At 45.1% G+C, this 15,003-nt stretch overlaps 1 protein-coding gene across 6 annotated transcripts in view; it reads left to right on the top strand.

Moving 5' to 3' along the window:
* The window catches only part of LOC115085754, a 1,125,639-nt gene that overhangs the window by 97,613 nt on the left and 1,013,023 nt on the right, over nucleotides 1-15,003 (top strand). The window lies entirely within an intron of this gene.

Here is a 15,003-nt window from a genome sequence, read left to right as displayed (position 1 = left end):
TGTATAACAAATTCAGCATTGGTAGTGTTTAATGTTTTACAATATCTGGTGAAAGTTATCTCTATTTTGGTTGGTTGTATACATTTTCTTTCATCTACCCACATTGATTGGAGCTATCTGATCTGCCAGGTGCATCTCGGAACTACAGATTCTCTCTCTCATGTAGGGAACCTTACTTGTTTTTTTTTTTTCCCCCCCTCTGGACCCTGTTGCCTTTCAGCCAGTACCGTGTCTTCATTTCACTAAAATCAGTCTGTCACTCCCAGCATTTAGAAGTAGCAAGTATTGGGGCAAAGAATTCGACCTATATCTACTGGATGTGCGTTGTATACACTTGAGATACCTAAAGGTGACAAATGCCTTAAGAAAGACAGCTAGGTTGCTTGTATTTTTTGATGGACCCTGCAAAGGGGACGTGGTCTCTAAAGTTACTTTAGCTAGATGGATCAAGGAAACAATAGCCTCAGCCTACTTTCTCTCTGGCAGGCAAGCACCGACTGCACTCCATGTGCACTCTACAAGAGTGTAGTCATTGTGAGGGCAGAGACATTTTTAGTCTCCTGGAGGAAATCTGGTCATCCCTACATTCCTTGGCAAAGTATTATAGTCTGGACGACAAGGCAGGCATTGTCTTTTGGGCAGAAATCCTTAAGAAAACCCCATTGTCCTCCCTCCCTGGCAAGGGACAGCTTAGGGTAACCTCATGTGTATGGATTGGTTTAGCAGGAAGAAAGAAAGATGAAATGTTGTTCTTGCCTGATTGTAAATCATGAGAAAAATTTATCGGATTTTTTAAAATAGATAAGATGCTTATTAAGGGAAAATAGACGTATTTCTAATGACCTCATAGATATTTGAAGAAGGACTCTGGGTCATTTTAATAATGTTTTTAACTTCTAACACATATCCATCAAAACGTGTTGCAGATTGCATGTTCGATGACCCAGGCTGATCTAGTTGTTTTTCCCCATTGCATGCAAGTACCTGTAGTTTTGTTTTTCTTAGGGAAATCAAAAACTACAAGTCCCAACCTGTAGTGGGGGTAAAACTTACTGGATCCTGAAACCCAGGAATATGTGAATGTTTCATGATGTCTGATTTCCTTCTTTGGTACAGAAATTTGCCTATGGTTATGATTACTACCCGATGACATGGCAGCTTTAAACATTCTCAAGCTACTCTGGTCTTTCTGAGAATTCAACAGAGCTGAACTGGCCTGTTTACCTAAATGGACTACAAAGAAGGGAGTTTTAAATGACAGGCAGTGTCCAGGGTACATACACAGTGTGAACTGGTGGTGGGGTGGAGTTCACAGAGTACTCTTGTATCTGTGGCAGGAATTTTGAAAGAAATAGGATGAATAGTTCAATTGTTATTGGAAGGAGCACATTTAACAGACATGATGCTCTTATAAGGCAAGTTTGCTAAAAATGGAGCCAGCTGGCAACCTAATCGCACAATTACTGTTGCCCAGTCATTGTAATGATGATTTAAATATTTTTGGGGTCAGATTTGCTGGGATTTAAGTCTGTGAACATCAGGTCTACACAGATATTGCAAAGCATAAGTCTCTTGGATACAAACAACTCATCTTCCAGAGGTAGACAGTCCTCTTTCATGCTCAGTTTAAGATAACAAGATGATGCCTTCATTGTGTAATAGTGTATTCACTCGGCAGCTCTCTATACTGCTTAACAGGAAGCCTGTGCTCACTTTCTGGTACAAGCCTTAAGCTCTGGAGTCAAGGTTGCTGTAGAATTAGAATTCATGGTGGCTGTGCAATGGAGAGCAGAAAACTGGCATGTTTAATCCAGTTAGCAGTTCGGGAAGCAGATCCTTAGTGGACTGTAACCAGCTGCTGCAGCCCCAGGCGGTTGCTGTGGTACTTGACCTCTGTCTGTGGTGGCAAGGAAACTGGAAAAATTCAGAGGTGGGTGAATACCATAGGTTAAAAAAGTCAACCTTGACAGGACAATCAAGTCCTGTTTCCATTAAACCCTTTGGCAGTTCTATTTTTTGATAGTGATAGTTCCAGAAGGCAGTGGACCAGGATATTGAGAGTGATGCGGGTCAGGTGGCCAGGCTATGTGAAGGCCTTGCCGGCTGCATCATCCAGCTGGATATAAAGGAATAAGAACAAAGTCTTGCGGGTCAGCAACAACAACAAATAAAGCTTTTGGAAAAGAGGACATTTCTTTAAGCTCTCATTTGTTTCCAGATTTATGTAATTTTAATTGTTTGTGCTGGTTGCTTTCTCATGTAACGTGCGTTTAGCTTGTAGGATTGATACAGATGGGAAGTTGCCATAACAACCTTATGATTCATATATTTGTAGCCACAGGCTGCTGCTTAGCATAGAAGCCTATGGGTGCTGCCGGAGAGGGTTCCCATGAAAGGCATCGGAAGTGATGGCATGCATTAGGTTTTGTTTTCTCTTTTGCTGCTGAGGGTTATACAAGCAATGACTACAATCCAATCCCTCTCATTAACATATACAGAATGTAGTAATAGCAAAGCAGTAGCGCAGAAGGAAGAAAAGTCTTCAGAATAGCATTGTGCAAGATAAATGCGTAGGTGTAGGTAGAAAATCCTGACAGTGTCTGATTGCTCAAGGAAAACACGGAGATTCTTATTAGCTGTTTCATATTCACTTTTTTAAAAATTATTTTTAGTTGTTAAAAGAAAGAAAATAGTAATTTTGCATTAAAAATTTCAGGAAGATGTCATGTTCCTCCTAGGACAAGCAAGATGGTAGACCTTGCACATGGGTGATGACATCGGATGGAGCCCGGCACGGAAAATGTCATAAGTAGTATGTTTCTAGAACTTTGACTAGGTGCACTAAGCATGCCCAGCATGCCCTATACCACGTGTCCATGTGGGGTCCTCTTCAGTCTCTATTTTTTCCATGGCACTTTCGCCTTGTGGTTTTTCTGAGCTCGTGGCATTTTGTTTAAAATTACCTTGGAAAACGTTTTTTTCACCGTTTTTTTTGGTGGTTCTTCGTGTCTTTTCTCGGCGTGGGTCCCTCTCTGGTTCCCCTTAGTCTCTAGCCAGGTTTTCCACGGTTCGGTAAGTTTACTTTCACTTCTGTTCCCCCCCCCCCCCCCCCCCCTTGCCAGACGTGCCTCGGTGCCCGGCGTCAGCATTCCTCATTTTCGCCCCTTCAGTTTGCTTCGCCATGGCCTTGGGTTTCTGTCGATGCCCTTAGTACCCAAGGACTATGTCCATCATGGACCCACAACGATGTGTGTATCCTCTGCCTGGGGGTATCGCACAATGTCGCGCTTGCGTCGACAAGATGAAGAAACTCTTCAGGGCGAGAAAGTCCGAGCCATCGACGTCTGCATCGGTGGCATTGACACTGAAGGACTTTGGAACTGCACAAATGGACACTGAGCCATTGACATCAGCAGGGCCATCGGCTCCGTCAATGCCACTGGCAGATAGGGGCGCCAGGGACCAGCCCCTGTCGGTGTCTCTTTCAGGTCGAGAACATCTAGTTCATTGTCATCGACCTCTGCACTGGGGAAAGTCCAAGCCGAACACAGAGGGGAAGCAGAGGAAGCATTGGCACCAGTCACCTTCAATGCACAGTGCCAGGTTCGGAAAGGCATCAGCTTCTGCTGTGATGCCCCCAAAGCGACCCCGTGGCAAGGAGTGCCCATCTTCTCTCAATGCCTGGGGTCTGCGATGGTCTCCACCTATCCTGGTGGAGACCATCACTGAGGCACCTCGGGGATCAGAGTCTGTTTTGGCATCAGCAACTTTCGAGGAGGAGTTGGAGTGGAGAGTACAGCTGGCAATCGATTGGGCCCTGTGGGGCATCGAGCCAATGGCATGGACAGTATTAATGCCTGCGCTCTCCCTGCTGGAACCGCTGCTGGAATGGCTCAACGTGCTCATCGGTGTGTTACTGATGCAGTTTGTGTCGGTTCCCAGGAGGCCATCAATGCCCGGTGGGGCACAGATGCTTCCCCAACCGATTCATTGCTAGTTGCCAGTTCATCCCAGGAGGAAGCTCCACCGAGGCCGGCAGTGGAACACCGGCCTGCAGCACCCGCCTCCCTGTCTAGCTTTGTCAGGGCCGGCCCTGGTGCCTAGGTCTCTGGACGAAGGCCGAGCACCTGTAGATTAGTGAGGATGAGGCCCCATATGACCCCTGGGAGGATGACACTTCAGAATCCTCCTCAGGACTCTGAGGGTTTCCCATCAGAACTGTCTCCTCCAGAGGAATGAAGAATGTTTCTGCCTGAGGACCTAAGTTAGGCACAGTTTTAGTTAATGATGGAGGAGGATGCCAGACATAAGATGCTGGAAATCCTCCAGTTTGTGGAGGCTCCTAAAAAGATCGTGACGGTCCTAGTACACAAGATCTTTACAGAGTTGCTGTTGAGGATTTGGGAGCACCACCTTACAGTACTTCCCGAAAACAGGAAGGCGGACGGGATTTACTTTGTCCACTAGAGTACCGGATTTGAAAAGCGTCAACTTGGCTCACCAATCGGTCAAAGCACTGGAACCAGCAATATCCTTCCTCACAGACGCGACATCCGACCTGGTATGCACCTCAGCCAGGGGCGTCACATCCAAAGTGGCAGCCAGAAGGCAACTCTGGCTCTGAAGCTGGTCAGCCGACGCAACTTCCTAGACGAAACTCGCAAGAATGCCTTTTAAAGGAGCCCTCCTGTTCAGAAGCGAGCTGGGGAAGTTAGCCAACAAATGGGGCAAATCTCCAGTACCTAGGCTACCGGAAGACAAGAACAAAAGAAGCCAACGCCCCTCTCCCCGATTATCTAAGGGCAGAGGATCACAGCGTTTTAGACCCTACAAGAGTACATATCAAACACCTCGCCCCGCAGGCAGGGGCCAGTCCTTTCGGCACAAACACAACAAGAGGGGAGCCGGCCCGGACCCCAACCGCACCCCACAATGAGAATCAGCCGACCCATCCACAGGAAGAAGCCATAGGGGGCAGGCTTGCCCCATTGTACCAAAGATGGGTTGAGATAACAACGGACAAGTGGGTCTTAATCATCATTCGAGAGGGAGGAAGAGCAGAGCTTCCTGCACGGGTATATGTACTGGTGCTGACGTCAGATTGAAATCTGACTCAGTCTCCAACTGCTAACAGGAGCACACTATACATAAGAACATAAGAAAATGCCATACTGGGTCAGACCAAGGGTCCATCAAGCCCAGCATCCTGTTTCCAACAGTGGCCAATCTAGGCCATAAGAACCTGGCAAGTACCCAAAAACAAAGTCTAGTCCATGTTACCATTGCTAATGGCAGTGGCTATTCTCTAAGTGAACTTAATAGCAGGTAATGGACTTCTCCTCCAAGAACTTATCCAATCCTTTTTTAAACACAGCTATACTAACTGCACTAACCACATCTTCTGGCAACAAATTCCAGAGTTTAATTGTGCGTTGAGTGAAAAAGAACTTTCTCCGATTAGTTTTAAATGTACCACATGCTAACTTCATGGAGTGCCCCTTGGTCTTTCTATTATCCGAAGAGTAAAAAACCGATTCACATCTACCTGTTCTAGACCTCTCATGATTTTAAACACCTCGATCATATCCCCCCTCAACCGTCTCTTCTCCAAGCTGAAAAGTCCTAACCTCTTTCGTATTTCCTCATAGGGGAGCTGTTCCATTCCCTTTATCATTTTGGTCGCCCTTCTCTGTACCTTCTCCATCGCAATTATATCTTTTTTGAGATGTGGCGATCAGAATTGTACACAGTATTCAAGGTGCGGTCTCACCATAGAGCGATACAGAGGCATTATGACATTTTCCGTTTTTTTCACCATTCCCTTTCTATAATTCCCAACAATCTGTTTGCTTTTTTGATTGCCGCAGCACACTGAACCAATGATTTCAATGTGTTATCCACTATGACACCTAGATCTCTTTCTTGGGTTGTAGCTCCTAATATGGAACCTAACATTGTGTACCTATAGCATGGGTTATTTTTCCCTATATGCATCACCTTGCACTTATCCAAATTAAATTTCATCTGCCATTTTGATGCCCAATTTTCCAGCCTCACAAGATCTTCCTGCAATTTATCACAATCTGCTTGTGATTTAACTACTCTGAACAATTTTGTATTATCTGCAAATTTGATGATCTCACTCGTTGCATTTCTTTCCAGATCATTTATAAATATATTGAAAAGTAAGGGTCCCAATACAGATCCCTGAGGCACTCCACTGCCAACTCCCTTCCACTGAGAAAATTGCCCATTTAATCCTACTCTCTGTTTCCTGTCTTTTAGCCAGTTATAGATTTGGTTAGTTAGCTTTGGGTCTCATCTTGACCTTAAAAGCGATCCTGTACTCAGCAGGACGAGCTGAGCTCAGGTAAAGAGTAACTAATAAAGGGGGGGGGCTTTTTTAGGGATTCTTCACACCTCCGGTCTCCGTGTCTGGCATGCCAATTTGACATTCGTTCCCACCTCCGGGGGGAGCTTAAGGGGCAGCCTGGTGGGTTGAGCAGCCTTTCGGCTAGGTCCTGCTCTCAGGCTTGTCTTGTTCGCCGGGTGGTAGGCTGTGGCAGCATTTTTGCACGTTTTCCTGCTCGTAAGACTGCCCTGTTTAGTTATGTTGGTTTGTGCATGTGCGCCCGGTTGTGCGTCCAGGTTGGGCGCCTATTTGGGCTCATAGGAGTGCCTATTAGAGTGCTCAGATGTGCGCGCTCACACGCATGCATATTTTTTTTGCGCACTATCTGAAGCGTCCTGGTGGGAGCTCAGTTTGTGTGCTTCTCAAGGCACAGTGTTGAGCACTTAATTTTTGGATGCCTAGATATTGGGTGCCTAATTTTTGTAGCGCCAACACTGCTGGGTGCACTCTTATCAGACACCTGTTGGGGCATATTGATAGCCTAAGCGAGTTGCCCTTTGTATTGCTTGTCATATTTGGGTATCCCAGCCTGGTGTTCCCTCTCACTTGTGACAGGGCTGTTTGGAGGCTCAGGAAGAATTGCCTCTGTATGATTTTACTAAGCTTGGTTCTTTCCAGCCTGGTGTGGAAATGGAAAAAGAGCTGCCAGAGATGTTGCCTGATTTTGGGGTTCCCCTAACTGGTTCTTCAGCGAGGGAAGGTAGTTCAGTGGGCGCACGTCCAATGCCCCCTAGTTTTGGCATGGCTCCCTCTGCCTTTTCTTGGGTAGAATTTTTTTCAAGGACTACAGTCTTTTCTTCAGGCACAGTCCTTGACCCTGGCCAATCTTAACAGGTCAGGATTGCAGGCTGCGGATTCCCGCATGCCTGGTGCTGTGGGTAAGTGTCTGAGTACGTCTAAATCTGCTGCGGGTCTCCCTGATAGGGACCTAGATGACACGGATGATGAAGGTGATCCTTATTCCTCGGAACATGGGGAAATTCCTCCTGGATTGAAGCTATATTGAACTATGTTGCGTTTCCTTTATTGAGATGAGTTGCCGGCACTGATTTCCCAGACATTGAGGATTCGGGGAGTACTGGGGGCTGAATCCATGTCTGAGCCAAAGAAAGTTTCTATTTTGATCTCTTGGTGTAAAGCCTCTTGTTTCTTCCTTATTAGGGTGGCGATTCAAGAATTGATTGATCTTGAATGGGGCGCCCCAGAATCTAATTTTAAAGGGGGATGAGCCTTGGAGGGACTGCGCAACCTGGATCTAGCTGCGAGAGAGCAATTGCGCTTCCTGAAGGTAGATGCGCTTGAGTGTGCTGTTACCAAGCAAACGACTATCCTCTTAGAAGGGGGAATGTCCTTGAAGGATGCACAGAATAGGAGAATTGAGGCTCTTCTTAAGCAGGCTTTTGAAGCAATGACAGTGAATTTGCAGATAGATTCTTGTTGGTCCCTGTGGCTCGTTCTTCTTTACTTCTCTCTCAGGATGAATCTGGTATGAATTCCAGGGCAGTGATGGAACCAGCAGCTGCCTTTCTGGCAGATGTGGGCTGTGATTTGGTCCGCACTTCGGCCAGAGGAGGGGCTTTGGTAATAGCGGCCAGGCATCAGCTATGGCTGAGAAATTGGTTGGCTGATACAACCTCGAAGTCTAACCTTACAAATTTACCCTTTAAAGCAGGGGTGGGCAATTTCAGTCCTCGAGGGCCGAGAACCAGTCAGGTTTTCAGGATATCCCTAATGAATATGCATGAAATAAATCTACATACACCTGAGGTAGAGTGCATGCAAATCTCATTCATGCATATTCATTAGGGATATCCTGAAAACCCGACTGGTTCGCAGCCCTCGAGGATTGGAATTGCCCACCCCTGCTTTAAAGGCTTGCTCTTGTTTGGGAGTGAGTGGGAAAAAATGGCCAATAAGAGCGGTGAGTCCCAGGTTCCTCAGTTACCAGAGGATAAGAAACAGACGCTGTGCTCCTCCAGCAAGAGAAGTTGTACTAGGGGCTTGAGATGTTTTTGACCCTATAGAGGAGCAGCCTTTGAGGACTCTGCTTTTGGGTAGGTCTCTGTCCTTTCAGCCCAGATGGGGCATAGTCTTGTGTAGTGGAGTCTCTTGAGCCTCCCAATGAAGGTGTGCAGACCTATCCCTGGGAGCAGGAGATAGGGGAGCGCGTCTCTCTCTTTTTTTTTTTTTTTTTTTAATCTGAGGTGGGTTGAGATCATGTCTGACCAATGGGTTCTGGAGGTGGCCAACAGAAGAGTACAGAAGAATCTCTTTGGAGCATCAGTCGGCTGGAAGCCCATGCTATCCGGTTGGCATGCTTGTGATACGGCGACTGCTTGCAGGGTCGAGTGGTTCGGATAATGTCGGACAATGCAATGACAGTCAGCAGGGAAGAACCAAGAGCCAGAAAGTGTTGCTGGAAATAGCCCAACTTATGGAATGGGTGGAAATGCATCTTCAGGAGATCTCAGCCTTGCACATTGCGGGAAAAGACAATGTAAGAGCCGACTTTCTCAGTAGACAAAGTCTGGATCCAGGAGAATGGGAATTCTCAAACGAGGCAGCCAGCTTGTAGTGGATCGCTGGGGCCTTCCATTTCTGGACCTGCTGGTGACGTCTCACAATGCAAAGGTTCCTCGCTTCTTCAGTTGCAGGAGAGATCAAAAGTCCTTTGGCATTGATGCACTCATGCAGGAGTGGCCGGAGGGCCAGTTACTGTTTACCTTTCCCCCGTGGCCTATGTTGGGTAGAATGATTCAGAAGATTGAGTCACACGGGGATGGTGCTTCTGGTGGCACTAGATTGGCCCAGAAGACCATGGTATGCAGATTTGCAAAGGCCCCTGGTGGACTCTCTGCTCCAGTTTCTGGATCACAGGAGTCTGCTTCAGCAGGGGCCTGTTCTTCATGAAGATGCGACTCGATTTTGATTTTATTGTATGGCTTTTGAGAGGGCTCAGTTGCTGAAGCATGGATATTCTGCTGCGGTGATTGCCACCTTTCTATGAGTGAGAGAGTTTTCCACTTCCTTAGCCTATGTGTGGGTTTGGCTAATGTTTGAGGCTTGGTGTGAAGATCGAGAGGTTCTTCCTCATTTTGTTAAGTTCCCGCTCATTTTGGAATTTTTGCAGGATGGATTGAGTAAAGAATTGGCCTTTAATTCATTAATGGTACAGGTGGTGGCTCTTGACTGTTTTCAAGGTTAGGTGAATGGTGGACACTTGTTGGCTCATCCAGATGTGACCCTTTTTTTTTTTTTTTAAAAGGAGTGTAGCATCTTCATCCTTCCTTGCGGATGCCAATGCCTTTGTGGGGTCTTAATCTAGTTTTGGATTTTTTGGCGGGCCCTCCTTTTCCTTGAAGTTACTGACCTTGAAAACCGTGTTTCTTGTGGCTATTTGTTCGGTGCATAGAGTTTACTAACTGTAGCCTTGTCTTGTCGGAATCCTTTTCTACAGGTGATCCTGGGGGCAATACAGCTGCATATTCTTCCTTCGTTTTTGCCAAAAGTGGTCTCAGATTTTCACTTGAATTGGTCAATTTCCCTGCCTTCTCTGGACAGGGAAACAGATGCGGAGGAATGATATGCCTCTTGATATCCCCTTGGATATCAAGAGGCATATCTTAAGATATTTGGAGATTTCTAAACCTCTCAGAAAGACGGATCACCTGTTTGTTCTCCACTGGAGGAGTAAATAGGGTGAGCTGGCATCAAGGGCTACAATAGCCCTCTGGATTAAGGAGGTAGTCACAACCACCTGCGTATATGGATGCTGAGCAGCCATTGCCCAGTCAGATTAGGGCTCATTCTATTAGGGCTCAGGCAGTGTTATGGGCGGAGGTTAGGTTGTCTCCCATTGACATTTGCCGAGATGCGATGTGGTCCTCCTTACAGACCTTTTCCGGTCATTACTGCCTAGATATGCAGGCCCGGGAGGACACAACTTTTGTACGTGTGGTGTTGATTGGACCGCAGATAGTCTCCTGCCCTGTTTGGGAGTAGCTTTGGTACATCCCACTGGTTTTAGATCTACCTGTCCGTATGCTAAGAGAGGAGAAATTACTACTTACCTGATAATTTCCTTTTCTTTAATAAGAACAGGTGAATCCACTTTCCCGTCCTGGGCTGCTGATTGGTTATGCTGTTGTCCTCCTGTGTGGCTGCATGTTCCAGGGGTTACTGGCAAGTGTTACTCCAGTCTCTAGACTAATGTCATTTCAGTCTTTGTCTGAGCTCAGTGTTTTTTCTGTTGGCTGAGTACTGGAATGGTTATCTGGTGTTAATCAAGTTTTGTTAGTTTGTCCACAGTTGGCTTTTGCAGAGAATACTGGCGGGCTGATGTCACTGCAGGGAGTATATTTACCATGATGTCAGCTTTGCTCCATCTCCATCTGCTGGTAGAGGTGCATAACCCACTGCTTTTGGATCAGGTAAGTAGTAATTTCTCCTTTGAAGGTTTGATGCTACTGAACTGTTGCCAAAACATCTAGCAGAGGCAGTCATAGGATGCAAAATTGTTCAGTGAACTTGGAACAGCTGCCTTGTGTCTCAGATGAGGACCTTACCCTGAGGCTAGCTACAGTAACCGCCACTGATCTTATAGAAGCATGATGGCAGGAAAAAAAAAATACAGCCCATCTAGTCTGCCTATTTATACCAACTATTCAGTTTTATAATCCCTACCACTCCCTCAGAGATCTCCTATGATTGACTCGTGCTATCCTTGTCTCCCATCATTTCCACGGGGAGGCCGTTGAATGCATCTGTAAAGAACTATTTCCTAAGATTACTCCTGAGTCTAACCCCTTTCATCTTCACCCCATGACCCCTTATTTTAGAGTCTCCTTTCCTTTTAGATGTGACTGAACGGACTTTAATTTGATTCTTTAAATGTTGATTATTGCTGAAGGATGGAAGTGCAGGAGATGCATCCGGGATTTAGTGCATGGGTGCACGGCTCGTGAAAGAATGAATAAATAACTAAGCTACAGTTCCTCGGCAGTACCTCAACTAGGGCAGATCACTGCTGTTATAAGCACCTTGCTGTGTGTATGTGCGTGCGTGCATGTTGGTGGGGTTTTTTTTTTTTTTAAAGGGTTTGATATTTACAGGCAATGTGTGAAGCAGTTCAGTTTGTGAAGAGGAGGAATAAACTATAGTTCAGTCAGATGGTTTGTAATGACACTGAGCGATCTATTTATCCCACACTATAATGCGATAATACAAGTTATAAAGGCAGCCTAAACAAAAAGAATCTTAAACCAATTTTTTGTGTCTTGTTTGTGGAAATGAATTGCTTTGAATGGACAGAGTGAAAAAGCATAGACGTAACCAGCTATCTGGAGCATGGTAATTGCCTAATTTGGGTGGAATATGTACTGATTTGATTTTCTTAGGTTCTGAATTCCAGTGGCCTTTTAGCCAAGGTATCTGAATGAAAGACATGCGACTTCAGGAGGAAAAATTGGTGGTGGGGTGGGAGAACCCTCCCCTCCCCTCCCCTGTGGAGCTGGGAACCAAAAGTAAAATGAAGAAAGCTAAAAAGAAAGCAAGTCTTCATTCTGAGCTGCAGAATTCTGGTTGCTTTATTGATCCTGGCTCAACTGGTTTATTTGCAGGTTGTGATACTTTTTACTGGTCCAGCATAGAAATGATCCAAAGTTACTGTGTGTGAACTTCTGAGACCACAAAGACTTCTCCTGCAGATGTATCCTTATTTGTGAAGCAGACATCTTCTCTCCCTATATCCAAGATGGCATGCCTGTGTAATTCTCAGGAAACCTTACTGACCCTCAGTGCCTTTCTGCACATGACAGGGGTTATTGTGGTGCTGACAGCCATCTTCCCCACCACCTTTTTCCCATTGGGCCTGCACATCTGACCCATATTTCTGAGCTGAAAGATGTAGCGCTGTCTCCTAAGTTTGTGTCCAGCAAAGATAATAGAAATTCCCAAAAGTATCCTCAAAGCTCCAACTCTGGGATTAACTAGGGAAGAAAAATGTATTCTTTAGACACTCATTAATTCCAATTGCATTCTGTTGGAAGCAGAATCAAATACAAGTACCTCAAGATCAGATCTAAAATGCAATCTGTAGGTGAAAACAAGAAGACCAGATCAGTGTTTCCCAACCTTTTCAATGTGTCACATTGCCTGCATGGAGCAAGCATTATGGACATGGAGAGGGCTCATATAGCCAGAAGAAGAGCTAAGGAAGCACTCAAAGGCCCACCAGTTTCTCTTCCAAATTTTTAAACCAGAGAGGGGGCAGAGTTGCACATGAGCCGATCATGATGGACTAGCTCCCTCTATTTACAAGTGCAGGAGAAGTCAGTGTGGTGCTGCCAGAAGTCCCTCACTGCTGCTGCTCCCAAACGGGCCGATACAGTAAAGTCCACGGGAGAGCGGGCGATTCACTATGCAAATTAGGCCCGGCGGTAAAAACAGGCAATAGGAGGCGCTAGGGACACTAGCGCATCCCTAGCGCCTCCTTTTGGACCGGAGCGGCGGCTGTCAGCGGGTTTAACAGCCGACGCTTAATTTTGCCGGCGTCTGTTCTCGAGCCAACGGAGCGCACTGTACTGTATCGGCCAGAATGTGAATTATATCCAGTGCTCAGTGCCCGCTCTCCCTGTTTCACTTAACGGGAATAAGTGAGAGGCTGGAAGGACTTAAGATGGGGGAAGATGAGGTGGTGTTGTGTGCAATTTGTTTACTGCATAATGTGGGTCCTGGTCATCTATACCCTGTCTCTTGCCTATTAATGACCACACTCATGGATTCATACTATAACTAAGAAGAAGAGGCATGCATCATTACACATGAAATTGACAAGGTTTGAGGAATAACAGATTTTAAACTGCTTTGAAAGACAGTGAAAGCTGCCTTATTTAGACTTGCATTTCTGTAAGATTGTTTTTTTTTTTAGTAATTTTTAATGTTTGCTGATTGTGATAAGTAGCATAAATCTTGTAATGCACCTAGCAATAGCAGTAATAGAAATATCTTTAAATAAATAAGAAAGTTCCTACGCATTTAAGAGCCACCACTGGACTGTCTTTTTGCTGCAAGATGTGGTTTGGATCTGAACATCAGGTAGTGGTAGCACTTCCATAGCACCCTGTTTGGGGGAAACACTGTGTTATGCTACCTTGTTTATAAACTAGCTGAGATTTTATTTATTTAAAATGAATCATTCACCTCTTCCCTGGCCCATATAAACAATAGGGATGAGCATTCGTTGGGCCATTCGTTTCATTTGTTTCATGGGTATGCACGTAAGAATGGATGGTACGCGTGTACTTCATTAACAAGTTACGTGCGTACCCAGGAAACGAGTGGCCCAATTAAATCACATTCCTAATAAGCAGGCAGCTCAAAATGTTGTACAAATTTAACAACTAATACAAAGGAATTAAAATCAACAATAACACAGCAAAACTCACAAGTCAAAATTAAAAAGCAGATCTGAGGATTATTTTATACAGATCAACATTGCAGAAAATGTTATTAACCTGCTGATAATCCAAGAAGAGATACTTGATTACCAAAATAGATTGTCTGGATATAATATTGTAGTATTCATCTTTATTTGTATAATCTGCTCCCTTAAAGTAGAGAACTTTGTCCTAATCTGAGTCTCCCTAGAGAGATCTGGAAAACCTGAATCCACACCCTATACATTATAGCTGTCCTGTTCTCCCCAAAGATAATACGTAATCCTTATTGGACTGTGACAAAATGATATTAGTAATGTGGAACTGACTTCACAACCTTTTCGTTAGGTTTCCCCGAGAAGGTTCATTGAATGCCACCTTGAAAACTGAGGTTTAATGCAAACATGTGCAGAGTCATGCACTTGGAGTACTGAAGCTTTGTAGAGCAGTACAAGGTGGGGAGATGAGGTACTAATGAGGATTTTAGGGGAATCCTGTCTGGTGATCTTGGAAGAATATTACAGGTAGACGAAAAAAATGGTAGCACCTTTGTACAAATAATTGGCGAGATCTCATCTGTGTCCAGTTAGATTCAAACAGCAACCAACAAGGACCCTGACTTTTATGTTCTGGGAAACTGATAAGCATTGGGGTAACCTACACGGCGCAGCTTGCTGGGCAGACTGGACGGACCATTTAGTCCTTTTCTGTAGTCATTTCTGTGTTACAGTTCTAGAGGTCACATCTTTAGAAAAATGAGCAATGTAGAGGTAGACCAGAATGCTGTACCTTTCCCAATTAGGACACTTGGCCTCCAACTTCTGTTTAAAGGCAATTTAAAAAATATGCAGGAAAGGGGGACATAGGCACTGAAATATATTTCATCCATTAGATTAAAAAGCTTATTGGATTGAACCTAACACAATGGATTCATGACTTGTTTAGTAGTCTCCTGGAAGCTTCTGTTTACTGTACTGATGAGCATTCACATTACTTCTGACACCTTCAACTACTAATCTTCCGCTAACGAATACTAATCCATTCTCCATCTAGCACTACCTGAAAACCTTGACTGTGGGAATTCCTGTGGCTCTCCATCCATTAGCCTGCTGTCAAACGAAAACTGACTTGGTTAAGGGGTAATAGCCTACTAAT

The sequence above is a fragment of the Rhinatrema bivittatum genome, chromosome 2 (assembly GCF_901001135.1).
Source record: "Rhinatrema bivittatum chromosome 2, aRhiBiv1.1, whole genome shotgun sequence".
NCBI classification, from domain to species: domain Eukaryota; kingdom Metazoa; phylum Chordata; class Amphibia; order Gymnophiona; family Rhinatrematidae; genus Rhinatrema; species Rhinatrema bivittatum.
Note: the sequence above shows the minus strand (reverse complement) of the source record. Positions and strands in the feature narration are given on the sequence as shown.